At 42.0% G+C, this 27,360-nt stretch overlaps 1 long non-coding RNA gene across 1 annotated transcript; it reads right to left on the bottom strand.

Moving 5' to 3' along the window:
* Positions 1-371: 371 nt before the first annotated feature.
* LOC130202579 (uncharacterized) lies at positions 372-5,068 on the bottom strand. Its single transcript, XR_008833374.1, has 2 exons — positions 5,023-5,068; positions 372-865 (listed from the first exon to the last, which is right to left on the bottom strand). It is a non-coding gene; the product is annotated as an uncharacterized LOC130202579 (long non-coding RNA).
* Between the last annotated feature and the right edge of the window lie 22,292 nt (positions 5,069-27,360).

The following is a 27,360-nucleotide window of genomic DNA, read 5'->3' as shown; positions in this document are numbered from 1 at the left end:
TTGCACCTTCCACCAAAAAAAATTCCTCGTTTGTGTAAACATTCCTGGCAATAAAACTGTTTCTGATTCTGATTCTGATTCTGATTGGAAAAGCATCTTCTTTAAAACTCAACAAATCAACCTTAATGAAGGTGAGATTCAAAGCATTTCTGCCAATCGTCTGTGTCCGCCTGAGCAAAAGAGACATGTTGTAAATCTCTCCAATGGCCATAAGAGAGCGACTCATCTGGTTGCAAAAACAGTCTTATTACATAGAAGTCTCAATCTCTAGTTGATATCTCTCTTTGGGAGATACTTTGTCTAAATAATGACCAGTAAAATCTACTTTTATAATACTCTACTCAAATAAAAAATTTAATGAATACACTCTGTTCAATTCAATTCAATTCAGTTTATTTGTATAGCCCAATTTCACAAATTACAAATTTGTCTCGGAGTGCTTTACAATCTGTACACATAGACATCCCTGCCCCAAAACCTCACATCGGACCAGGAAAAACTCCCAAATAACCCTTCAGGGGGAAAAAAAGGGAAGAAACCTGGAGGAGAGCAACAGAGGAGGATCCCTCTCCTAGGATGGACAGATGCAATAGATGTAATGTGTACAGAAGGACAGATTTAGAGTTAAAATACATTCAATGAATATGACAGAGTGTATGAATAGTTCATAGTAGGCATATTCCACGATGGAGACCTCCACGATCCATCAGGCAGATGGCGGTGGGGAGGAGGAGTGGCGGAGTCTCAACAGGACAGTGGCGTAGTCATGAGCAGGAATTCCACGACCCAGACGATCCATCAGGCAGATAGGATCTATGCCGTCTCATAGGGTCCGATGACCCCATGAGACGTAAAGTCAAAAGGACTTCCGGGAGAAAGCAGAGTTAGTAACGTGTGATTGAGAGATGAAAATTCATCCTTAAGGAGAGAAAAAGAGGAGATAGGTACTCAGTGCATCCTAAAACGTCCCCGGCAGCTATAAGCCTATAGCAGCATATCAAGGGGCTGGACCAGGGCAAACCTGATTCAGCCCTAACTATAAGCTCTGTCAAAGAGGAAGGTCTTAAGTCTACTCTTAAACGAGGTGACTGTGTCTGCCTCCCGGACTGAAATTGGAAGCTGGTTCCATAAAGAGGAGCTTGATAACTAAAGGCTCTGGCTCCCATTCTACTTTTTAAGACTCTAGGAACTACAAGTAGTCCCGCATTTAGTGAGCGTAGCTCTCTAGTGGGGCAATATGGTACGACAAGCTCCTTAAGATATGATGGAGCATCACCAATCAAGGCTTTGTAGGTTAAGAGAAGAATTTTAAAAGTGATTCTTGATTTTACTGGGAGCCAGTGCAGAGCAGCTAGTGCAGGAGTGATGTGATCTCTTTTCTTAGTTTTAGTGAGAACACGAGCTGCAGCATTCTGGATCAACTGGAGGGACCTAAGAGATTTATTAGAGCAGCCTGCTAATAAGGAGTTGCAGTAATCCAGTCTCAAGTAACGAACGTGAACCAATTTTCTGCATCTTTTGAGACAAGATGTGCCTGATTTTTGAAATATTACGTAGATGAAAGAATGCAGTCCTTGAGATTTGCTTTACGTGGGAGTTAAAGGACAAGTCCCGATCAAAGATAACGCCAAGATTCTTTACAGTGGTGTTGGATGCCAGGGCAATGCCGTCTACAGAATCCACATCACCAGATAATTGATCTCTGAGGTGCTCAGGGCCGATTAAAATTACTTCGGTTTTGTCTGAGTTTAACATCAAGAAGTTGCAGGTCATCCATGTTTTTATGTCTTTAAGACATGCTTGAATTTTACAGAGTTGGTTGCTCTCCTCTGGTTTTATCGATAAATATAGTTGAGTGTCATCTGCATAACAATGAAAGTTTATGGAGTGTTTCCTGATAATATTGCCCAAAGGAAGCATGTATAAGGTAAATAAAATTGGTCCAAGCACAGAACCTTGTGGAACTCCGTGATTAACGTTGGTGGTTATCGAGGCGTCATCGTTTACAAATACAAACTGAGATCGATCTGATAAATAGGATTTAAACCAAATTAGTGCCGTGCCTGAAATGCCAATCGACTGCTCCAGTCTCTGTAACAGGATGTCATGGTCAATGGTGTCGAATGCAGCACTAAGGTCTAACAAGACCAGGACAGAGAGGAGTCCTTTATCTGCTGCCATTAAGAGGTCATTTGTAATTTTCACCAGTGCCGTCTCGGTGCTGTGGTGTTTTCTAAATCCTGATTGAAATTTCTCAAATAAACTATTATGATGTAGAAAGTCGCACAACTGATTTGCGACCACTTTCTCAAGGATCTTGGAGAGGAAGGGAGGTTAGAGATCGGTCTGTAGTTAGCCAATACCTCTGGATCCAGAGTGGGCTTCTTCAGGAGAGGTTTAATAACAGCCACCTTGAAGGAGTGTGGTACGTGGCCTGTTAGCAGAGACACATTGATAATATCTAATAGAGAGCCGCCAATTAAAGGCAAAACGTCTTTAAGCAGCCTCGTCGGGATGGGGTCCAAGAGACAGGTAGACGTGTTGAAGTAGAAACCGTTGAAAATAATTGGTCACGGTTGATAGGAGAAAATCCTCCAAATATACACCAGGGCATACAGCGGTTTCCAAGGCCATTCCACTTGAGAACAGATTGGCACTGGTTATGGGCAAGAGATTATTAATCTTGTCCCTAATAGTTAAAATCTTTTCATTAAAGAAGTTCATAAAGTCATTACCACTAAGGTTTATAGGAATGCTCGGCTCCACAGAGCTGTGACTCTCTGTCAGCCTGGCTACAGTGCTGAAGAGAAACCTGGGGTTGTGTTATTTTTCTATTATTGATGAGTAATAGGCTGCTCTGGCATTACGGAGGGCCTTCTTATATGTTTTAAGACTATCTCGCCAAACTAAGCGGGATTCTTCGAGATTAGTTGAACGCCATATGCGTTCAAGCTTTCGTGACGCTTGCTTCAGTTTGCGGGTCTGAGGGTTATACCAGGAGCAAACCTCCTCTTCCTCACTGTCTTCTTCTTCAGAGGGCTATCGAGTCCAGTGTCATTCTCAGAGAGCCTATGGCACTGTCAACAAGATGATCAATCTGGGACGGACTAAAGTTAGACCAGGAGTCCTCTGTTATATTGAGACGTGGTATCGAATCAAATACAGAAGGAATCGCTTCTTTAAATTTAGCTACAGCACTATCAGTTAGACATCTAGTGTAGAAACTTTTGACTAACGGAGTACACTCCGGTAGTATAAATTCAAAAGTTATGAGGTTGTGGTCTGACAGAAGAGGATTCTGTGGGAAGGCGTTCAAATGCTCAATGTCAACGCCATAAGTAAGAACAAGATCAAGCGTGTGGCCAAAGCTGTGAGTGGGTTTCTGTACTCTCTGACAGAAGCCAATCGAGTCCAACAAGGAGATGAATGCAGCACTAAGGCAATCATTATCAACATCCACATGGATATTAAAATCTCCAACAATAATAACTTTATCGGTTTTAAGAACCAAACTTGATATAAATTCTGAGAATTCAGATATAAACTCTGAATATGGACCTGGTGGCGGTACAGAATCACAAATCGAATTGGCTGTAGTGTTTTCCAGGTTGGATGTGAAAGACTAAGAACAAGGCTTTCAAATGAGGTGTAGTGTAATTTTGGTTGAGGATTAATTAATAGGCTCGATTCAAAGATGGCTGCTACTCCACCTCCTCGACCGGTGCCTCGAGGAATGTGAGTATTAATATGACTTGGAGGAGTCGATTCATTCAGGCAGACATATTCTTCATGGCTCAGCCAGGTTTCAGTTAGGCAACATAAATCAATGTGATTATCTGATATTAAATCATTCAGTAACACAGCTTTAGATGACAGAGATCGAATATTTAGGAGACCACATTTAATAGACCTATTTTGTTGCACTGCTGAAATAATTGTGTTAACTTGTATAAGGTTATTGTGTACGACTCCTCTTCTGCTTACTTTTGATTTATTTAATTGAAGTGGCCGTGGGACAGACACAGTCTCTACTCTAAAGTCAAGGGTGGGTAACTGCTCGAATGGAAGAGCAGAGAAGGGTGTTAAACTACAACTCTGCTCCCGGTTCCTGATCTGAACCCTGGGTTGTCATAGATTAAGTCCGGTGATCAACTTGGTCATATTCGCAGAAATGAGAAGCGCTCCGTCCAACGTGGGATGAATGCCGTCTCTCCTCATCAGATCAGGTTTTCCCCAGAAAGTCTTCCAGTTGTCTACGTAGCCCACATTATTCGCTGGGCACCACCTCGACAGCCAGCGGTTGAAAGACGACATTCGGCTATACAATTCGTCTGTCTGCAAATTTGGGAGAGGGCCAGAGAAAATTACGGTGTCCGACAACGTCTTGGCATAAGCACACACCGATTCCACATTAATTTTAGTGAGTTCCGGCGGCGGGCTCGTGCGTCATTACCACCGGCGTGTATTACAATCTGACTGTATCTCCGCTTATCCTTAGCCAGCAGCTTCAAACAAGACTCCACGTCGCCCGCTCTGGCGCCCGGAGGCACACGACTCTGGTCCGTGGCCGCTATTTTCACGTTCCTGACTATAGAGCTCCCGATAACCAGGGTGTGTTCCTCAGCGGGTGTGTCGCTGAGCAGGGAAAACTGGTTCGAAACGTGAAGTGGTTGGTGCACAGCGGGCTTCTGTGTAGACTTACGACTCCTGCGAACAGTTACCCAACCATCCGGCTGCTCGGTTACCGCCGGGGAACAGCTAACAGCTGACTGTAGCTCCGCGCCGACTACGGGAGAGGGCGGGCTAACTAGCATAGCTGTCTGAGCTTCGATAGCGCGGAGCCGTGCATCTAACCCACTTAGACCTGCCTCCAACCTAGCAAATAAACTACACTTGTTGCATGTATCGTTATCATTAAGGGAGGCAGGGGGATAACTATACATGAGACACACTGAGCAAGAGGGAGCGGGAGGGAGAGAAGAAGAAGTCATGCTCGCTGTTGAGCTGGCAACCAGAGCTTACCGGAAGAGTGAGATGATGCGTTCAGGAGCAGCTGGGAAAATCCAACAGATCCAATACGAACAGGACAATGAATCACCTTTGACTTAAATCAGCCACTTAAATTTTATCCTGCTGTAATATTTCCGCTTCCTCTTCCAACAGGATGATTTGGAAACATGCACCGTGACCACTACAGGCTTTTGTTTGTGGAATAGTTGCTGTGGAGATGAAACACTCGCTTCTTGAGTGCTGAATAAACAGTGACAGACATTTTGGTGGTATTGTTAAAGAAGTGGATTTCAAGTTTGCAAGTATATTGCTTGGTCTCTGGTAATACAAACTAATTATAATAACCATTTTACTGCCAGTTTTATATGCAGGCTCCAATGCTTATTGCATTGCTGATGCATAATTGGCCTGTGTAGTTAAATCCCTGGAATCTAGGAGTTATTAGGTGGTGGTCATCGGTGGATTAATTTGCCAAGAGCAAAGTGTAGCTTGACGTTGCCAACGTAAGGCATGTGGCAGATCATTGCTTGCTAATTTAAATTGAAAAACCCTTGTTCCAGTAAAATTAGCATGTATGAAAAATTAACATTGCGGTTTTATTACGATTGGATGTCGGGACACAGGGCCTAAGTGATGACCAGAGCTGGGCTAGCAGTCTAATCTCAGCTATGAACGCAGTCATTTAGTTTGAAACTACAGTTAATAGAGGTTTAATGGTCCGTAGGATCCAAGATAGAATCCACTGAGTGAAAAACAAAGCTCAGATTACAGCTGAAATCTCGTGAGTTATTGCAAAGTGGATGAAATAAGCACATTGCCGCTTGTTTTAAAAGGAAGTTAGACTCAATAGACCCGAGGAGCGATGGTACCCCGTCTTTAGCATCAGAGAGCCAAATGATGTTCATGATGTACAATCTGAATGCTCTATGAACCGTAGAGCTTTTCTCAATAAAATACAGACTTGAATATGGCTTCAGTGTTTACGATAATGACTGTTTACGAATTCTGTAAGGTGTCCAAGACACTTTGTCTAAAATCCAGGAACCCAGAATGCTTTTACAGTGGGACTCTTGTTGTTTTTTGGCAAAACCATGCCACTGTATATTGCTCATATAGTGAGTTTTTGTTGGTACTATGAACAGAAAAGAGAAAACAGAGGACCAGTATAGATCGTACAAAAACTGTGCTGACATTGTTGAACCTTTACCATCTAATATACATATATATCAGTCAGCCTGTTGTCCATCTCACCACTGACGGTTGGTGGTTTCAGAATACAGCAATCTGACAAAGACTTTAAAAAAACGAATTAGATTGTTGCTGACCATATGCAGTCTGGCATAGAAATTATTATTATTACCATTATTGTTTTACAGTTACAGTACAATTATTAACAATGTACGATGATTACATTTTTTGCTTTTCAAGCTGAAAAAACCCCATACTGAACTAGTAGTACTCCACCATTTAAGTTTGTATGTGCGAAGAATAATGTAATTAGAATATGCTCCAAAATGAACTAGGTTATTCATTGGACCATGCTATAGTCTTTCAACCTTATATAGTTCTGCAGACAAACAAACCAATGAACCTGACTTCCTTGCCGGATGGTGCAGTACCAAGTCATCTCCAGGTCATGCTGGGCCATGTGAAGTTGACAACCTCACATTCCCATCGAAGCCCGTAGAAAAGTGATGAGAAATGTGTCATCAAGGCCTATTGCATGTAATGTAAAGTCATCAGATGGGAGCACTGGAAGGATTCTTGTTTCAAGAGTTTACAAATTTGCCTCTGTCATGGTTTTTCAGTGGCCACGTCTACGAGGGACCTGCCAAAGTGGGAAACTAGCACACAGCAGATGCCAAGCACAGCCTCAAAACACAGCAGTTGTTTTAGACATTTTCAGAGAGAGTAATACGAGTAGTGAACTTTGTTTGACCCTTTTCTTTGTATGGTCATCCGAGCACACAGAGTGTACACATTCTATGGAAGAGATTTAGAAAAAGGAGACTTTTACACTTCGTACCGAGCTGCCCTTCAAGGCCTCTGGAAAATGTCTCCAAAAGCATGGACTGACGTTGCTGGTTGCAACAAGATTAGTTCTGGCATCCCTCCATTGTAATTACAGAGAAAGAGGTGGGGTTTGTCGCAGCTTGGCCAGCACACTACAAAGTATTAAAAGATGTATCGATGTTTTTTCGTGTGCTAACTCTTAATGTCAGAGCAGTAGAATAAATGCTGATGAGCAGGCTGGACTAAAAAAGTAAGTTTGGTCAATCAGTCGCATACCCTAATGGTTGCAAGGCCTGCTGGGGATTTTCTTTAGTTTTGTTTCCTTCAGTATTTGTCAGAGCATTGTAACACAATCAGAGACAGTTTCAATGCTTGTTTGTGCTACAGAGCAATTTCTACACACACACACGCGCCCACGCACACGATCACACACACACACGCACACACACATGCTTTCTTCTAGAAGCCAGGCAGAGCAAGTGGTAAGTCCATACCGCTGTTCTTATTGGAAACAACTAATGTATCTTATTCTCCAAAGTTTTCATTTAAAAGCATTTTTATTCTGTCCAAAAGGACAAAAAAATGACTTGCCTGCACCTGAAAATATAAGTATGAGTAGTTTTCACATTTTTATGCGTTTCCTCCGAAAAAGAAAGTCTTAGTCTAAAATGTTGACTAATTTTAGACTTAAACTAAGCAAAAATAGCTACAGAATAAATGCTACCTCTATTCCATATGAAAGCTAATATTGCAACTAAACACCATGAAGGAAAACCACGTTCCAATGCAAGTATCCAGTGTCCAACAGTGATAAAACGCTTAATTTACTTTTTACGATGGCTGAGGTAGAGAGGGATGGATGGAATCTAATGTCCCGAGCCACCTGCCAGTGGAATCTGGCTGAGGTAGATAAGGGCTGCTGGACTGTAATCTACCTCCCCAGCGCTGACAGCCATACAACCTTTTGCCTCATAAAGCTCCGATTGTCCAAACGAGCATTTGTTCCCCCTGAAGCAATGGTGAAAACAAGAGCAACCTGCGTAAACATGAATACACACCCTGGTGTGGACTCATAGAACAGATTATCTTTGGACAATTTACAGTATTTTATATGTACAAGAGGTTAATCTTCACTGCCATGCTTATGGCGCCATCATATAAAAGGTTTGTTTTCTAGGGTCCGAACCATGGTGAAAAGTTTACTCGCAGTTTTGCATATTTACTTTGATTTTTAACTTCAGGTTTGCTTCAGCGTATTTTGGAAGTCATGAGAGTCAAAACTAATTGATGTTTAACCTTGGCAAAGCATGATGGATTTGTCTTCACTTGCACTGAAATTGTCCATGTTTCTGTGTCCGTGCCATGATGCTGAATATGAGCTTGTATGGACCAAAGATTTAAATCTCTTCCTGCGCTCAGGTTATTTTGAATCCTCCTGTTTTTCTGATCTTGCATGACCTGGCCTTCAAATGTCAACATCTATCTCCTTATGGCAATACAATTACACGTTTCAAGATCGGTGAACATACATGGTTCGAATTGCATTCGCACTAACTTAATCTGCTGTGTTGTTACTTGGGACAGGGCAGAAAGACCTTGGTGTGGGCTCCAGAGTTCTAATTACATTGTACCCACCTGGCCAAAGACAACAGAATAGAGAAACTGAAACGTTCCAGATTTTAAAGAAACCAAAACATTCCTGGTCTCATTGGCAGTATTTTGTATTATGCCTCAAGTGAAACTCTTCTTGTCTTTCAGAAGATATTTGCAGAGCAATTTCACAAATTGGTACTTTTTGAGATGGAACACTTTCCCTGTTTCAGAAGGCAGTTTGAACATTATTCAACCGATTTCTTCACCACAAGTGATTTTGCAATACATCACTAAGATTAACTGAATTTACTCTACAGTTTGTTAACTGTGGATCTACCAAGGGTTAAGAACCCTTTGCCAACCCAAAGCAGAGCCAGAATAGGGGTCTATTCTTAAAATGATGAGGTTGTCCAACAGCGGCATCGGCTCAAAAATGTGCTCCCATTTGCTGCTTTTTTTGTGTAAATGTAAGCTGTTGGACAAACAAATTAAGCAATTTAAATTGTTACTTTGGGCTCTTTTGATTATGATTATTTTCTGACTACTTTTACATTACATTACATGTCATTTAGCAGACGCTTTTATCCAAAGCGACTTACAATAAGTGCATTTCAACCTAGAGTACAAACTAAGAACAACAAGAATACAGGAAGTAACATTTCTTCAACATAGTCGAACTACAAAAGTACCATAAGTAAGTGCTATTTAAGTGCCACTGAAGTGCAAATCTGTGTTTTAATCCAGATATTGTCGGAAAAGGTGTGTTTTCAGTCTCCGGCGGAAGATGTAGAGACTTTCTGCTCTCCTGATGTCAGTGGGGAGCTCGTTCCACCACTGAGGAGCCAGGACAGCAAACAGTCTGGATTTCGAGTGGTTAGCTCGAGGTACTTAAAGACTATGGCACGAGTGTCTTGCTATTATGACAACCGACTGCAATAAAATGCAAGCCCAGCCATCAGGGGAAAGCAACAGTTCTGGCAGAATGTATAGGCTCCAATGTGTCCTCTCTGCAACACTTTGGCTATCAGGTCTGGGCAGCGGTCGTCCAGTCTAGAAAGCCCAGTGTCAGCCAAACAATGACTCACACTTTGGCACCGGTCATTAGCCTGTCACCGGACTCTCAGAGTGTCGTCAGTAATGACAGGGCAGAGCATGCATGATAACTTCCTCTGCAAACACACACACAGGGCCATCTCAAGAGGCCTGCAATTCACTGAACCTTTTATTTTGGTGGTGTGTGATTTGCAGGGTTTAGAGTTGATCTGGCACAAGTAGCACAGGGCTTGATCTCCTGCAGACTTGGCAGCTTAACTAAACCACACATCATGGAATTGCCTGGCTCTTCATCACCATGTTCAAATAAATGAGGGTGAGACTTTGCTTTAGGGTTAGAGATCATAAAATACAACACATGTTCCCTGAAATCTGCTACCATACTGATAGGACAGGGTGTTCCTATAAATCAAATTTATGTTTCGCAAAGTATCAAAAAAACTGTAAAAATCCTTAATGACATGTCTATAGTCATTGATGGACCCCGGAGGATTACTTCTGACGTTAGTGGTCCCCTGTCCTTTGTTTTAGCGTCACTATGACTATTACATTCATCACATTTGGTTTACTGTAAAAATCTCTTAACATGGATGGATAGCCATGAAGATTGTACATACAGTAATGTCCCACATAGGATGAATTGTATAATATATTGGTTTCCTCAGTTTGCAGACACCATCATGAGTTCCAATTTGTCCTTAGTTTTGTCAAAATACCTGCAAAACCCATGATGTTTAGGTCTAGCCTGGAGTTACTCTTTTCCACGTGACTTTTGCATTCTGATGCGCCAGATTGAAACTAAGAAATGTCTGCATGTATTAGTCCACAAAACACTTCAATGCAACCCACCTGATCAGATAACGATCCGATATATTTCGTGGTCAAAGGAGTGTCTGTACAGCTGTGCCTATACAGCTTCACTGAGAGTCCTATACTCCTATTTTCTTGACCTTTAAAATAAAGATACATTGAGCTAATTGCCTAAAGATTAAAAGGGTAAAGGTGACATGGGAACACAGTCATACACATTTCATATACCATGTCAGGGGGAGTGTGACGTGGTGAGGCTCAGAAAGACAGGCTGGATTCAATATAAATAACAAAAAGCACTCTTTAATGAGGCAAAACAGTTGCAAAATAAACAAGGTCCAAAAGGGGCAGGCAGAGGATCGGCGGTCAGGGCAGGCAAGCAGGCAGGCAGGGTCGAAGCAGGCAGGATCAGGCACATGGACAGGACGACGGGAAAAGGACACAGAACCATAGACGACAATCGGACAGCAGACAAGGGAAAGACTGACACAATATATAGGGGGGGAAACAGGTGTATGACATCAGACTAACGAGACAAGAGTGGCTGAGGGCAGGTGCAGGGAATTAAACAATTAAGACAGAGAAGACACAGGAGACATGGAACACAGGAGAAACGGAACAGGGTGTTACATACCATGTTTAACGCTGTGGTGCTAGTGGTTTGGCTATGGAATGACAATGTTGCGTAGTTGGTTAAAAACTAAATATGAACTATTACATTTTTGGCCTCAAAATTTGGTCCGAACATAAATGGTCCATAGAGGGTAATATAATGCTAACTTTGGTGATCCTCCGACTTTTCCTTAACGTTCCTGTACCCTTTCATCCAGCACCACCATCACAGAAAATTTTCAGTTTGTCCAAGACTTTGTTTTATGCAAAACTAACCTTCCTATCATCCTCAGTTGGACTTTGTGTTTAGTGCAAACTAGCAAATGATACCATGCTAACACACTAAACTAGGATGGTAAACATGGAGATCGTTATATCTACCCATGCAGAGAGATTTGGTTTAATTAAACCAGGTTTAGACTTTGGCAATCTCTAAAATATGTGTCTCCAACCAGATATTTGGGATAATCCATAAAAGACACTGACAAAGGTTTTAGTTGGGACTGTTTTAAATTGAGAAACCAAGACACTGTTTTTTGAAAGACACGCTCTGATCGATAGCCTCATGAATGCAATTCTGTTCCCCCCCTATTGCAAGCAGAAATCTTAGAAACACAATATCTTAAAACCTAGACAACAACTTGCTGGATACCACCAGATGTCGGTGAGGAGATATGTGTCTTGTGTATTTTGGGAAGATTACATTTTGACTTTCACAAAAACATTACAGCTCCCGCTCCGATATCTTTAGAATCTAAGCCAGACATGGGCAAACTACGGCCCGCGGGCCACATCCGGCCCGTTAGGCTTTTTAATCCGGCCCGCCGAACTTGTCCAAATCGCGACTTTGTTTACTTCCGGTGTGCGTTGGCGCGGAAAGTACTCGTCACACAAAACCCTTCACCATGATTTGTCAATCCGTTTGTCTGTCAACATTTTGCGAAAAAACAACAACCAATGAACACTCAGTAAATCACAAGGGACCCGCCCACCACACAGGTGAGGCTCATCTAGAAACAGCTGCAGTGATTTTGGCGAGCAGCGTGGAGCCTGGAGCAGCTGCAGAGCCACGAGGAGGAACACGCAGCCAGAAGAGAGCCACTTGGACCGGGTAAGAGTCTTTACTACACGTTACGTGTCACGGTGTCCGTCCCGGTGTCCGTAACTTGTGCGCGGTGCTGACTAGTCTTGTATTTTACAGAGAGGATTCACCAGCGCAGCCTGCCCGGCCAGCAGAGAGGTCTCGTGACACGATGACATGATGTTATTATAGTGAAGCCATATTGTAAATAGTCAATAGTTGTGTTCTGTTTTCTATTTCACAACATGTATATAATGTAGAATTTTTTTATTTTTTATGTACAATACATATTTCAAAAATAAATAAATGTAATGGTCATTTTTTATTTGCACACACCCCATGAAACTATCTGCAATATGAAGTCATTTCTCAGTCCCATCTTTATCATTTTGGTGAATGTGTGACAGACCACATCATTTTTACTAAAAAAACGTTAATACAAAATTTGGTTTTCCTCATTTATTCAATTCAGTTTATTTGTAGAGACCAATTTCACAAATTACAAATTTGTCTCGGAGTGCTTTACAATCTGTGCATATAGACATCCCTGACCTTTGACCTCACATTGGATCAGGAACAACAGGAGGATCCCTCTCCAGGATGGACAGGTGCCATTACATGTATCTAGCATTGTATTCAGATATTTCACTGCTTTTGTGAACCTATGACCTTTGGTAAACCAATTTCAAACACCAAAACAGTTCATCCACATGAGTAAAGATGTGTTTTCAGAAGAGATATGAATAATTTTTAAAAATCGAACTTCAATTGTGAGCTTTAGGGTCATATTTTATCGAGTCAGTCTGTTTGTGACGGGTTCATACACATGCTGACCAGATGACGCCGCACATCGCCCTCACTTTAAAGACCCCTTTCTAGTTTCTGCTGCAGGCAGGATATTTAATACAGTCTATCTCAGGACAATCCGTCCATTATTTTGTGGGGTTTAAAACCATTAGAAATTATTGAGCTTGAGTATTTCGTTGGGTAATTTGTTTTGAATGTTGAAAGTGATTCAATTGATCTCTTTCCAGTAAATGTTGATTACTTTAACTTTGCACCTTAAATTGAAATGTATAAAAAACAGATGCAATCTCCAGGTTTAATAAATTACATTGCGTGTCCAAATGCTCCTGGCCCGGCCCCTCTGTCACATTTTAGAACCGAATGTGGCCCGCAGGTCAAAAAGTTTGCCCACCCCTGATCTAAGCGCTCAGTTCATACAAGGATATTTATTGCACGGAAGAGAGCGTCAGATCTAGAAGTGGCTCCACAAATAGTTGTCATGGAGATGATGCGACTCAAACAGCCTTTGCGCTCATGAGCCCCAAACTCAGTTTGATGAGTTTGTCCGCCTTTCTTCCTGGGAGAGGTACTTATACAGTTCAGTCTACATCAACAGTGTTGTGTGTGCTATGCTATTATTTGCAAGAAAAAACAAGTTGTTGTAGCAAAATAAAGTTGAGGACCAAATGCCCTGCAAAATTCTGGTCATATTTTCTTTTGGGGGAAAAACTTGACACAATTTGACTTTCACATTAACAAAATGGAGGGGAAGGATGACCTGTGACGAAATGAAGTTGAGAGAAGTTCTCAAAAGATTCATTTTAAAGTCTCGAAATACAGAAAATTCAATTTGAGGCTTTTCTTGGCAGTTATCGAGATAACATTCTTTCCAGTAGCTTTATAGCAAAAACAGCTTCTGCAAATGGACTTCCAGTTCTCTATTACTTTAAATATCTTGGACACGTGTTAAGGTCTGTTTCCCCCCACAGCATTGCCTGCCAAAGCCTACATCACTTGTTCCCATGTCCGGGTGACAAGGAGTGAGTGCCGGGTGAGATACAGCGGTGAGATGTTTCCACCACCACGTCTTTGTAATCAAGTAAGCAATGTGTTCTCCAACTATATGGAACACATTAAAGCTTTGATGGGGTAGTTTGACTCACAGCCACTGTAATCTGCATTTAAATACAGATATTCTCTTTTCTCTGTGATGTGCTCTCAACTCGATATGTGTTGCTGTGGGTTTGTGGCCGTGGAAGACGTTGTCTAATGCTCAACTTGAGTTTCACTTCAGTTCATTCAGAGTTTACATTGAGTAACCTAATTCATGCACATTGCACTCAGAAGGATCCCAAAGGGGTGCTTACTGTGACACCAAACTCAACGTTTGATGTCAGGGGATAAAATAAAAGAGATTTTACAGAGATATGGTTGAAACAAAGATGTGAAATTGTTATTTCCCATCTCACTAAAGTAATTGCTGAGACCTCAGAATGTTTCGACATAGCTAAAATTAGTCCGAAGAAAAAGATGATGTGTGGCAAATTAATTAATTTTAAAGCGAAAATACATGTGAGCCTGAGGATATCACAAGGTTTATTTTCTTTGGATTTGAGGCTACAAATTTAGAACAGAAAGTTGGCTTCACAACCATTTTAAAAGTGTGAAACAATGCTATCGAGTTTTATGAGGGGTGTCGGCGCCAGTACACATGGAGCTTGACCCAGTACGATGAATTAAATAATATAATATCTCAGCCTCTTTTGTAACACTCCTGACACTTCTGTTACTACAAGAAACGGTATCAATATATTTATTTTTTATAAAGGGATCTTATAGTGCACTGAAAGAATACCATTGTGGTACACAGGGCCTGCCAAAATTAACACAAAATATAAGTTCCTCTTGGTAACTTTAAACCTCCATTGATTGACAGGCCACTTTAGGTCAGTGCAACAACTTGCAAGCACATCGACAAAGTTTCTCATTATAAAGTTTCCCATTTACTCATCTGGAGTAAGATGGAGCAACATTAGCATTGATTTGCAGTCATGTTTGACCACCTGGCAAAGTCCATTCTTCTTTTAGCTCTGTTCTGTTTTCCATGTCTGACTGCTGCTTGGTGTTGAGCTGTTAGTGTACAGTGGGTTTATCTGAGCTTATTCACATCTGCTTGCAGTTTGATGAGAGTGGTTAGAATGAGGCAAAAAGTAGAACTGCGGTCAGTAAAACCAAAAAAAATCTAAAAGATGTTAAAATGATATTTAAAGATGAGGAGAACTCTAGAGTTGGGTGATAACTCTCTCTTGATTTATCATTATGTTCGAATCCTTTCACATAACCAACCCACATGTTCTCCTCTGTTTGTACAAAAATACTCATCAGTTCTCCACATCTTTTATTGAGCAATGAGAAACTCACTTTGACTTTGAACTTAATAAACTGTGGCTACATTTACAATGTGTTTGGGATCTTGTGACCTGTTGTCTTCTTTGCCTTATTGGACCTGTATTGTAGCTCTTGACAGCACCCTTGCACTTTGGTCCTCTTAACAGTTCCTTTTCCGTGCGAATTCTGTTCCCTCTTTTTAAAGCATAGGAGAAGGTCAGTGGAGGGACAATAACAACATAGCCTAACTCTGACATGTGAAAGCAGTCCTTTAAAATCAACCCTAGTTTGAGAAGCCTGCACCGGGTGACGGACGAGAGGGACGTCTTACTACACAACAAAACCTTAAGGTCAACATCTCATTCCAGATTGAAAAACCCTTTTTTGCTAAAAAAAAACCCTCAGGAATTTCTTCAAAATTAATGGTTTTCCTTTCAAAAACATGTGTTACCCAGAGAAAAATCCGCAGGGTCAGGTTATTTTTTTCTTCAAATTCTTTCTAAAGTAGCCATTGACTTTCATTTCTCTTTTCCTGCAGCGCGATCCTGCGTCTGTTTTGCAATGGGTAGAAAGTTGAACTGTGGGCAGAGCCCTGGCAAGCCGTTCACTTTCGATTGAAGAGCGAAAAAACAGGAACCCGATTCAGAGCTGTCACACCATCCCCATTCAGAGGTGCATGAGAGAAAGCCCTGATCCACAGGAAGTAAGCGAGACTCAGCTGGTCCGGGGGAATTGACATTCGGATGGGATGCAGTCATCGTGTCAGCCTGAGTGCCGTCTCAGTCCATGAAGTCAAGTGCCCCAAACAAGTCGTATCATCCGACCGATCAACAATGATGGTATACAAGTCAGGAGGGGTGGGGGTTCTGGCTTATCTGAAGCCAAGAGAGCTTGCATGTAAAGAAGCACTCGGTATGTAAACTGACCTTTAGAGGACACTCCGCAGCTGATAAGTAGAGTCAAAATAAATTCCTCTGAGACAGGATGATGATTTGTGCACAGGAAAATGCAGCAGATGAGTTGCGCACACTTCCTGCAGCGGAGGCCTTCACCCACGCAGACCTCAGACACTGTCTATCAACTCCAGACGAGGTTACAAAATGTTTTCCAGTCTGAGAGTCACCCAAGCTTCCTGTAAGTGTTCTCAAAGACGCCACAGAGCACACCATTTGCCACTGGATTCCTTGGTTATTTTGTTTTGTTGGGGGGGGCTTTGATATAATTCTAAAAGCTTCGGTGGACGTGTGTAGATTAGATGTATTGGCTCAAGAGGCTTCCACCTTCACCAGGCTTAGTTTGCAGATTGCCTCATTAATGTTATGAGGTTCCTTGTCAGCACTGGGTTGTCATCAGCAATACTGCCAACTAAGCGCTTTTACTTTTCGTTTCAACTCCTTCGCCAATGTCACACGGGGAAATTAACTAAATGTATTTCATTTCCATTTGAAATAGAGTAAAATGCCTGTTGGGGGCAGTGGGCGGGTAATATATAATCACTGTATGCCCAAACACTCTTGAACACAAGTTACACCAACTGCCGCGACTAGTTAATCAAAACCTGCGCTCTGAGTAACCAAAGCAAGACTCTCATTAACTCTTTGTGACAACTATAACTCCAGACTAAACCAGATTTGGTCTGTGTCAGATAAGGCTATTATAGAGACATGACAGACTATGAGTTGGTCGTTGTGATTCCATTGATGGGTGGGGTGGGGGTGGGGGGGGGGGGTTCTATCCAAAAACAAGAATGTAAACATACAATGGCGTCCAAAGCGGTGTGTATAACACAGGCCACCATTCCTCATTCGCTCCACCATGTTTACAGTTGCATCAATTGTGGCCCACAAAGCCCATTTCTATACCTGACACCCTACCACTGTCGGATATGGCTATTATCTGGCTGATATTGTCTCGTCATAAGCCTAACTGACTAACTGACCACAATTGCATACAATTAATGTTGTAATGGTCAAGTGAGGGGTGGCATCTAATAGCTCCAAATGTTATACCATTTACCAAAGTTTGTGTCATGGCACTTGAATGGCACTTACTTTTGGTATGTTTGTAGTTTGGCTTTCTTGAAGAAACTTTACTTTCTTGATTCTTGTTGTTCTGAGTCTGTATACTCATGGTTGAATGCACTTATTGTAAGTCAGTTTGGATAGAACCGTCGGCTAAATCACATGTAATGTAATGGGTCCCATCACAGATCGAGAATAGATTTAGCAAATTTGCAGATGAATGTGAAATTGCCTTCGTCACATTAAGGGACACATGAACAGAGATTGTAAAAACATACCAAATCGTCACATAACACATGTAGTCTACAGACAGCTTCACAAGGACTACCCCTGTCCCACTCAATGCCAAGGTGCTTGAAGACTGTATAGCTGCTGTGTGCAAGTGTAGCCACCTTGTTTTGTGGATCCTTCCGGTGGCCAGCAAACCTTTTGCCCCGGGAGCCCGGCCACTGATGGGGCCTCTCAGGGGAACCCAGAGCAGGACATCCTGCCATTCAGAGCTGCAGTCACAGTTTTGGGAAGGTGGTACCGGTGCAAAGAGCTTCCTGAGCTCAGGGGGGGGTCACATCTGAGAACAGGAAGAATAGCATTTCTGACCCGGACCAAAAATGCGCCAGCCATGAGACATGACCCCTCCACCCCCCCAAACCGCCTTCATCTTTGCGTGACATCTGTGGGAGGGAACGTTAGCGAAGATAAGCAGGGCTTGGCTATGGAATGTGGACAGCAATGCATCATCTCCTCCAAGATAGATTCATGCTCCTCTTTTATGGGAACCAGCTTCCACCTTCAGTTCGGGAGGCAGACACAGTCACCAAATTTAAGAGTAGACTTAAGACATTCCTTCGGGCTGAATCAGGTTCACCTGGTCCAGCCCCTAGATATGCTGCTTTAGGCTTATTGGCTGGCGGACGTTTTAGGATACACTGAGCACCTCTCGCCTCTTCTCTCTCTACTTATGGTTGAGTTGTAATCTCTCCATTGCATATTATTAACTCTGCTTCCTACCCCAGAGTCCTTGTGACTTCACGTCTCATAGGGTCCATTGGACCTGGCTGGTTCTGATGCCATGGCCCTGCTTCTGTCCATCCGGGGAGAGGGATCCTCCTCTGTTTCTCTCCTGAAGGTTTCCTCCCTTTGTTTCCCCCGTGAAAGGTATTTTCCCCCGTGAAAGGTATTTCTTGGGAGTTTTCCTGATCTGATGTGAGGTCCTGGGACAGGGGTGTCGTATGTGTACAGATTGTAATGCAATTGCAATGGCTGCTTCACTATCAAAGGGAGAACCTTGTGTGTGGCCAGTCACGGCCATTTAAATGAAGCTTAAGCCAACGCCGCTGTTTGCAGACTGAGGGTATCTCAGTTCCTCTGTGAGAGTGGAGGAAGAGACGTGAGAGAGCGTGAGAGCCTCCGATCATGGAGAAGCATCAGGTTGTCATGGCGATGATGAAGGCCCAGAAGTGATTTCCCCTCCCATGAGCCCGGGCCTCACGCTGTTTGATGAGATGAGCCACGACGACGTGGTCTTAAAGAGACAGGCTAAGTGGGTTTAAAGGGACACACACACACACACTTGTAAGTGTGTACATAAACACAGCACGCTACACTATGCAGACAGACACACAGGGTTGACTGAGTGTAAGATCTGCTTGATGAAGCAAAGGAGTGAAAGGACACGTTGTCAGTATAGCACTCTGTTCGGAAGCCTGTTTAAGGAGAGGCACTCCTGGCAAACACACTGCTTTTCCATACACTGGTCAATTTTTTTCATTTTTTGCTATTTCATGCTATTTCATATGGATGTGAATGAATGTTGGTGGTGGTCGGAGGGGCCGTAGGCGCTGATTGGCTGCCACGCTTCCGTCAGTCTGCCCCAGGGCAGCTGTGGCTACTGATGTAGCTTACCACCACCGGGATGACTGTGTGTGTGTATGACTACTGGACTTTGGACTGTAAAGCGACTTCGAGTGTCTAGAGAAGCGCTATATAAAATAAATGATTATTATTATTATTTCTTCCTTCAGACTAGTGTAAAGAAAACATCCCTAATTCACTTTTAGATGATCTATGTCTCTTTGCATTGGTAGATTTCTAGCATTTGATGATGGGCTCATTTTCACATTTATACAAATCATATTTGCCTTAAAGTAAGTGTCAACTGGATACGTGTGATGGTAATATCTACTAGTTAATCTAGTGAACTCTCTGTAGTATCTTCCGAATGTGTGTGTTTAAATAAAACAAAGGCTTTTCAAAATTAGTGTTTTCTCACGCTTAACCATGAATCTCCACTTCAGTTGCCCTTACATACGCTAAAGTCATTATATTAAATACATTGAGTTATGATTCATAAACTGATTTACAGGAGATTTTATTCTTAAAAACATGTCCATTTTTGTTGTTCATGGCTTTTGACAGTGTTTTCGGATTAATGGACTGATACAAAGAGATATCCAAAACAATCCCTGTAAAAAACCTTTGAATTAATTATATATATATATCTATATATATAGATATATATAGATAGTTCTATTAGTTGAAATGTTAAAAGTCTCACCTGGAAGATAAAGGTCAATAGAGGGAAAGAGCTATAGTTGATAACACACAAAATACCTTGTGTGTCTGTGGATACTGTCACTTTGCACTTATTCTGGCGCGCCACCAATATGATTTGCTGTGTCGTATAACGCATATCTTAGAACTCAGAGTGCTTGTTTTAGCCATGGACAGGCTCAGACTGTTATGAGAGGTGTCTGGCAACATTATCGAAAAGACTCTACGGACCTTTTTGCGCGATCCAATCTATTTGAACCCTACCCACTTCAGCATGCTCTTTGCCTCGCACTCTTTCATTGGTTCTGACACCTGCCTCAGGTAATTAATACATGTGACAGCCGACATATGGCTCTGCTGCATTTGTGAACAGATGCTGTACATATGTTGTGAGCAGATAGGAGCCTCTGTGAGCACTGAGCTGCCATCAGAGCCCACTGCTTTCTCTGCATCGTGTCATTACAACACAGGTTTATCAAGGAGGAGGCGTTATCGTCCACACTTCACATGTTTTAGGGTGGCCCAAACTGGAATATGAAAGTAAAACCACTTTACAAGTCCGTCTTTTTCCACAACTTGCGCAGACCAAAAAACGATTGTATGATGAGACAGCGATGGAAATGTGAGATAAAGAGGAGGAGTGCCGGTGTTATCAGAGTTTGCTATTTTGGGGTACATAAAGCGCAGCTTAGTCTTCTCTGAAGGATTTTCAATGTCATGACTGAATATTTAGCCGATTACGACAATGTTGTGGATGAAGAACAAGATTTTAGAAAAAGATTTTAGAACAGGATTTTAGAACAAATTTCAGAACAAGATTTTAGAACGAGATTTCAGAACAAGATTTCAGAACGAGATTTCAGAACGAGATTTTAGAACAAGATTTCAGAACAATATTTCAGAATAAGATTTCAGAACGAGACTTATCGAAGTGTAGGGCCCACTGCCGGGTTCCCCCTCAGGTAAACACTGTTATCTTTGCCAGCATGTGGATGCATGATTACCTTCGCATTGAAAATGCCGGAAGGTTATGTTTTGATCGCCGTGTATTTATTTATTTATTTATTTGTATGCGTGTTATTCGCAAATCTCAAAAAGTATTGAACCGAATCGCATGAAATTTGGTGGGATGATTGTTTATTATCCGGGGACCAGTTGATTAGATTTTGGGATCGATCGGGTCAAAGGTCAAAGGTCAAAGGTCATGAACAGGTCAAAATCTTTCGCAGAACTCAAAAAGTATTGAACCGAATCGCATGAAATTTGGTGGGATCATTGTTTATTATCCGGGGACCAGTTGATTAGATTTTGGGATCGATCGGGTCAAAGGTCAAAGGTCATGAACAGGTCAAAATCTTTCGCAGAACTCAAAAAGCATTGAACCGAATCGCATGAAATTTGGTGGGATGATTGTTTATTATCCGGGGACCAGTTGACTAGATTTTGGGATCGATCGGGTCAAAGGTCAAGGTCAAAGGTCATGAACAGGTCAAAATGTTCTTGAATCGCCTGAAATTTGGTGGGATGATTGGTTATTATCCGGGGACCATTTGATTAGATTTTGGGATCAATCGGGTCAAAGGTCAAGGTCATGGAAAGGTCAAACTCTTTTTTTACCATAGCACAATACATTTTTGTCCAATTGGCATGCAACTAATGCCAAAATGTTCATAATTCAATGCCCAATCTTGTGATATGCGAAGGTATGCGCTCTACCGAGTGCCCATTCTAGTTTTGATATGTATCTGTGCTCAAAATATTGAAGTGGTCAAAATTAAACAATTAATCATAATTTAAAAAAAGAATGCTACTTTATGTGTGTTTCATAGGGTAAGCAACATTGTCTGACTTGACTAAAGCACTTTTTTTTACTGACATTCTGTAATTTGCGCTCTCATCTGCAACAACTTAGCACCGGCTTCCCAGGAGACATCTAAAATGCTTTCCGACCGCACAGCGCTGAAATCCTAAATGATTAGAGCACAAGCTTCCTTTAACGTCAACACACCCGCAACTGCCCCAAATGACAAGTGAGGGGAGCGCGCCCAGTTTGATGATCCATCCCTAATTTCACACACAAAACTTGCCATAGCCGTGTTTTTGTTGGCCAGTCAAGCAGCGGAGAATCGAAGCGCTGTGACGCACAAGAGGGGAGGGGGGGGGGGGGGAGGCAGGGAAGGTGTCGGGATATACGCCACAGGTTGAATTTGACATCCCGGGGCGGTGGTACATAGCCAAGGGGGGCTGTTATTATTCCAGCTTCCTGTTTGCCACTGCTCCGAGAAAGAGAGCTGCGAATACCTGCCGGCGGCGCAGTCTCATCTGGACCTGATAACAGCCACAACAATACAGCAGCTCAGCCCGGCTCCACTGTATAGCGAAGTAAATTAAAGCCTGATGCCTTCCCGTGATGTGTCACTGTGGCAGAGCGACACTTAAATATCAGCTGTCGTCGATGGGCGGGCCTGGTTTTTCGGAGGCACCATTGCTAAATGGTTGCGTGCTTGTCTTGAGTCGCAAACATTCCAGCTGTTTACTTTCAGCCTCCTGCAGCTCAGCTTCACATAAACGTTGATCCTGCTTTCGCTGGGGGAGATCAAAGCTGACCTGATTTTATTTTGGGCTGCACATCACAACACCTGCAGACTAAGAAGAAGGCGATGTATGTCTATATCCGGCGCTGCCTGGATATCTGTGTGTACATGAGCAGACGCATTTGTCACTCCCCGTTGGGTAAGGACCACATAAATCTGGCCTCACCCTCAGTGAAAGTAACAGAGGCTTAAACAAAGCCCGGAGTCTCTGCACTCCAAGCCATCTTTCTGTCACTTGCCAGGAATCCAGATGGCACCAGTCTATACATCACAACATAATGCTCTTTCATTGTACCCAACCTTGTTTGACATGATGTGTGGCTCTTTTGTGAGGAGCCATCTCAAAAGTACATTCACTTGTGAAAAAAAAGCCTCCGACTCCCCCGGCGGACACCACTGCCTGTGTTCCGTCTTACAACCGAAGGACGTGACAGTGTTGTCATTGTCCTCTGTGACTACAGAGGGACACTGGCTGTTAAAAAGGGAGCTTCATTAACTAGGCACCCCCCATTTTGTATTACAAATAGCTCCGTAACCACTTGTCCGACCCAGAGGCAAGCATGTACACACAAAGAACAAAAGGCCCAGAACTGATAGGATGGGTGGAACTGTGGAAAGGCCTCTTCGTAGAATGCCCACCATGATGATACGCACTGCTACTTCAGGCATTTCCTTTCATGGTTTTAAAAAATGACAAGAATGCGATTGTTCATTCATTGCAAGCAAAAGGAATTATAGATCATGATAATTCATTTTCTGAGAATTCTATGGTTCAGAGTAGCAGTGGCAGCCGGCGACGCTAGGTAGCCCAGACGTCCCTTTTGGCAGCCAAGTTCTCTGGATATGTGATTGTCTTCTGGGTCCAGTGGGATCTGCCTTCGAGCAACCTCTTCAGCAAAATCTCCAGGAGGTACCCTTTAAGGGGCAACTTATTTTACTCATCAAAGTGTGTTTCCAGGTTCTGGGGAGTAAGAAAAGTAACATAAAGCCATAGTGTCTCCAGAGGCAGCTGTGAGAAATATGTCCTCATGTGATGCAATTTGAGTTAGAGTCAGTTGTGGCTGAAAACTAAAAGTTTGACAATATAAAAACATCTGGAGGCCATCTCTGCTGGAGACCACTAGTAATCCCCCACGACAAGCAGAAAGCGCCGGGCGTGCCGCTCCCATCCAATCTGTCAAGGTGCTTGGGTGATTTCCTCCCACCGTTACTGAGCAACCAAAACAATGCACAATGATAATGTTGAAGTTGCGCTTATTCGGCAGTAAGCCTGAATGACTTAACCTAACTTAAAATGAAAAATAAATAAATAATGCTTTCCAGTCCCTCACAGTTATGCGGCATGTGTCCCGGCCGTAACGCAACTCTGACTGAATCATTCACGGTCGCGTGTCATTGTTGGCAATTCAGGCGTTAGGTTTTGTCAAGTAAGAAGAAGGCATGGAATAACAAAGACGATATCACTGGCTCCACGGTACTGATTTTTATCCGACAATGTTGTAGGTCCGCGGAACTAAACAGGTCTGAGGGCAAAAGCTGTTCCACAGAGCGACACTCACAGGGCTGTAACGGAGAGGGCCGTAGAGAGCAGCGAGACACAAGCACTTCAGTTGAAACACCCGAAGCCGGGTTTGAGCATTTTTTTTCTTCATTAAATGCTCAAACCACTATTTGGCATGAAAGAGCAGTGGTTGTATTACAAGCTTTGCGGTAGCCAGGCCTAAATCCATGGGCTCCAGTCAGCCTCATCCCTAAGAAGCAACACTAAACCTCCATTGTGTGGACTCACCATGGGTGTTCTGCCAATCAGGAAGCAGGTAAATGGACCAGGCCTTTGTATTCTGAACCAAGAGACAAGTTTGAGGGACGTGAATTCAAATTCGAGAGTTTGAGGGATTTATGTTCAGGAGAATGATTCTACTTTTTCCGAAGCACTGTAAGGACACAAGCTGGGGAGAAAAAGAAACGATGAGAGCTGCGTTGCCGCCAAGGAAACTGCATGATCCGTTTACCGGTTGTGAAGTTTCCATTGCGAAGTTCGAAATGGCTCTGGAGCTTTTTGTCAGCCTCAGGTCCCCCTCAAAAGGGAGCACATCCTCTCTCCAGATATTGCCAAGACTGGGAAAGTGAGAATAAAGTGAAAGTACAATGCTTATTTATGAAATACTGTACTGGGACGCTTTGTGGTTTTGATGCTGACCATGTAACTTTTCCACTTTTATACAAGGGAACCATGTGCTCAGATACACATTCTTACTACTTTGTCCTGCAACATTCAGAAGTCGAGTCTTTTGGAGCCCTTCCAAGCTGCCACTGAGAAGACAGACTGTATTTAAAGTTTACGGTGCATTATGCAACATTTTACCTGCAGGGCAGGAAGTGTTGGGAGGCGGTTCTCTCTCTCCTCACTTGGTCACGTTTCAACACCCCAACATATGTTATTCATGTTGATGAGCTGTCACCTCGCAGGGTTTGCAAAATCAGACTAAAGCTACAAACTGAACTCTTGCATAAGTCAGTACTTTGTCGTTCTCTCTTTTGTTCGTGCTTGTTGTATCTCACCAAGACCTCCTGGCTTTAATTTAATGCACTGCTGACCACAACTGCAGCAAATGGTGCAGCACATGCTCTATGATGTACCAGATCAGTGGCAAAGCTCAATTCAGCTGTGTGTGTCCTCCTGAAGTAGGTGACGTAATGGCCGTTTGTACAGCTAATGGGAGAGCTGGTGACATGTTAATGGCTCAACGAGCTGGCTCAATCGGACATCGGGTGCTTTTCAAAATTCTAACTTTCCTCTTTGCTTCTCTGGACAGACTGTACACCAATTTAAAAAAATTACAAATCATTGAAGCAAACAATATACCCAGTATCTTATGTATAACACATAGAAAGCATAATAGATATTACACATGAACAAAAAACTTTACTGAAAGTAAACAGAGGTTTGGGGGACATTTGGAACAAGGTTATTAATCACTGATCTATAAAGTTGTCCATCACTGTGAATGTTGAGTGAATCTCCTGGAAAAAGCGGTGTTCCTTTGATTCACTAATGACAGAATATTGTAGGAGAGAGCAGTCGAGGCTACAGGCATCTAAGAAAATGAGACATCCTTGCCTCGGAGCAGCTTTTTTCAGAGACATCATTTGATTCTATTCTCGGAGTGCTTTTTTAAAAACATTTTCTTATAGACAACCAATTACAATTTGACTACGAGGCTTACCATGGCTAGTTTTACAAGTCTTTGTTTTGTTGATCAATGCATTCGCATATTTCATTTTTATTAATTATCTTATTTTATTTTACGATGTAAATTCTTACATAGTAGAATAAAATAAGATAATTAATAAAAATGAAATTGTGTACTAAAGTCTTACTGTCTCACGACTGTAGAAAACAATAGCAATGTTTCCATTAATTTTCTCTTATGCACATATTGTTGTTCTTAGTTTGTACTCTAGGTTGAAATGCACTTATTGTAAGTCGCTTTGGATAAAAGCGTCTGCTAAATGACATGTAATGTAATGTAATTAAAATATCCCATTACACAAGCTGTATGGAAACGAGTTAAAAAAAAAGTAAACATTAAAAGGTTTTTTTCCGATACATTTTGGCCGGATAACTTTTGATGTAGCAAACATTTAATTCATATGACAGATGGTCTGTTTCTGCTCTTTCCATTTTCCCACATTAGTCTGTCTAAACAAGAAACAAGAACGATACTAGCCGACATGAAAGAACAATTCAAGTTCTTCTTCTACTCTACTGTTTACTGGAGGATTACAGCCATGCATAGCCTACTGTTTACTGGAAACTTTAGACAAAAACAATACTGTAGCCTGGTTTACTCGCATTTCTAAAACACACATTTCAAAAGTTCACTTAAAATTAGCTTGACAGTTTAATGAAAACATAACTCATGTCTTCATTACAGAGAATTATGGCTCTGGCAGGGCGTGATATTTTTACATTGAATGGTGTGATTCAGCCAAGGGGATATTTTACCCCAATTCTTGCTTGTAACAGCAAGTGAATCAATATTTGTAACAGCAAAAGTCTTTTTACGATACCATTGCATCCACCAGCCAATCTGTTGATTGTGAGATTCTATTGATATGAGATGATTTAATCTCGATGTAATACATTCACATACAAGTGTATGCCTAGAGTATCATTAAAATGCTTACTTCTGTCAGAATTAATCGGAAAGAGAACCACGGTTACTGTAGAAATGGAAGCTGAGGTGGATAGAGAGAGGATCTCAGGGCTGGGGGAAAATATGCATCTCGTGATTTATTCTCCCCCTGGAGCTTTCTCTTATGGGTGTAACTGCACATGTTTATAGTGACCACATATGAAATATCAAACTTGCTTTGCTGATGGATTGCTGATGGATACTAATAAGTCAACTCCCCAAGAGCATTTCATCTCATAAAACTGTATCAGATGTGATTAAGACCTCAACTCCGTAAATATAACTCTTCGGCATTAAATACTGGATCATGTATGCTTTCTTGGCATCTTGATTTAATCATAAACAATAAAACGTTTAGAATTACTCCCTCAAAAATGCAGAAAACACCTTTCTCTCGTTCTGTATGAAACTATAGAATATTTTTTGCATGTTTTACTGTTTTATTCCAAGATAAACATATACAACTAAATCCTCTATCTCCATCTTACGATTAGTTCTGCAAATGATGATACTGTGATAGGTGTGTATTATAAATTTGATACATGCAATGGTATTTAATGTATTTTAGTTTACTGTTCTGAAACTCAAAGTCAAGTCAGTCTCATTTTGATTTAAGTTTATAGTTATATCAATTTTATTATTTTTTACAA

This window comes from Pseudoliparis swirei, chromosome 12, assembly GCF_029220125.1.
Source record: "Pseudoliparis swirei isolate HS2019 ecotype Mariana Trench chromosome 12, NWPU_hadal_v1, whole genome shotgun sequence".
Classification (NCBI taxonomy): Eukaryota; Metazoa; Chordata; class Actinopteri; order Perciformes; family Liparidae; genus Pseudoliparis; species Pseudoliparis swirei.
The sequence above is the reverse complement of the archived record's forward strand: the minus strand, read 5'-3'. Positions and strand labels throughout refer to the sequence as shown.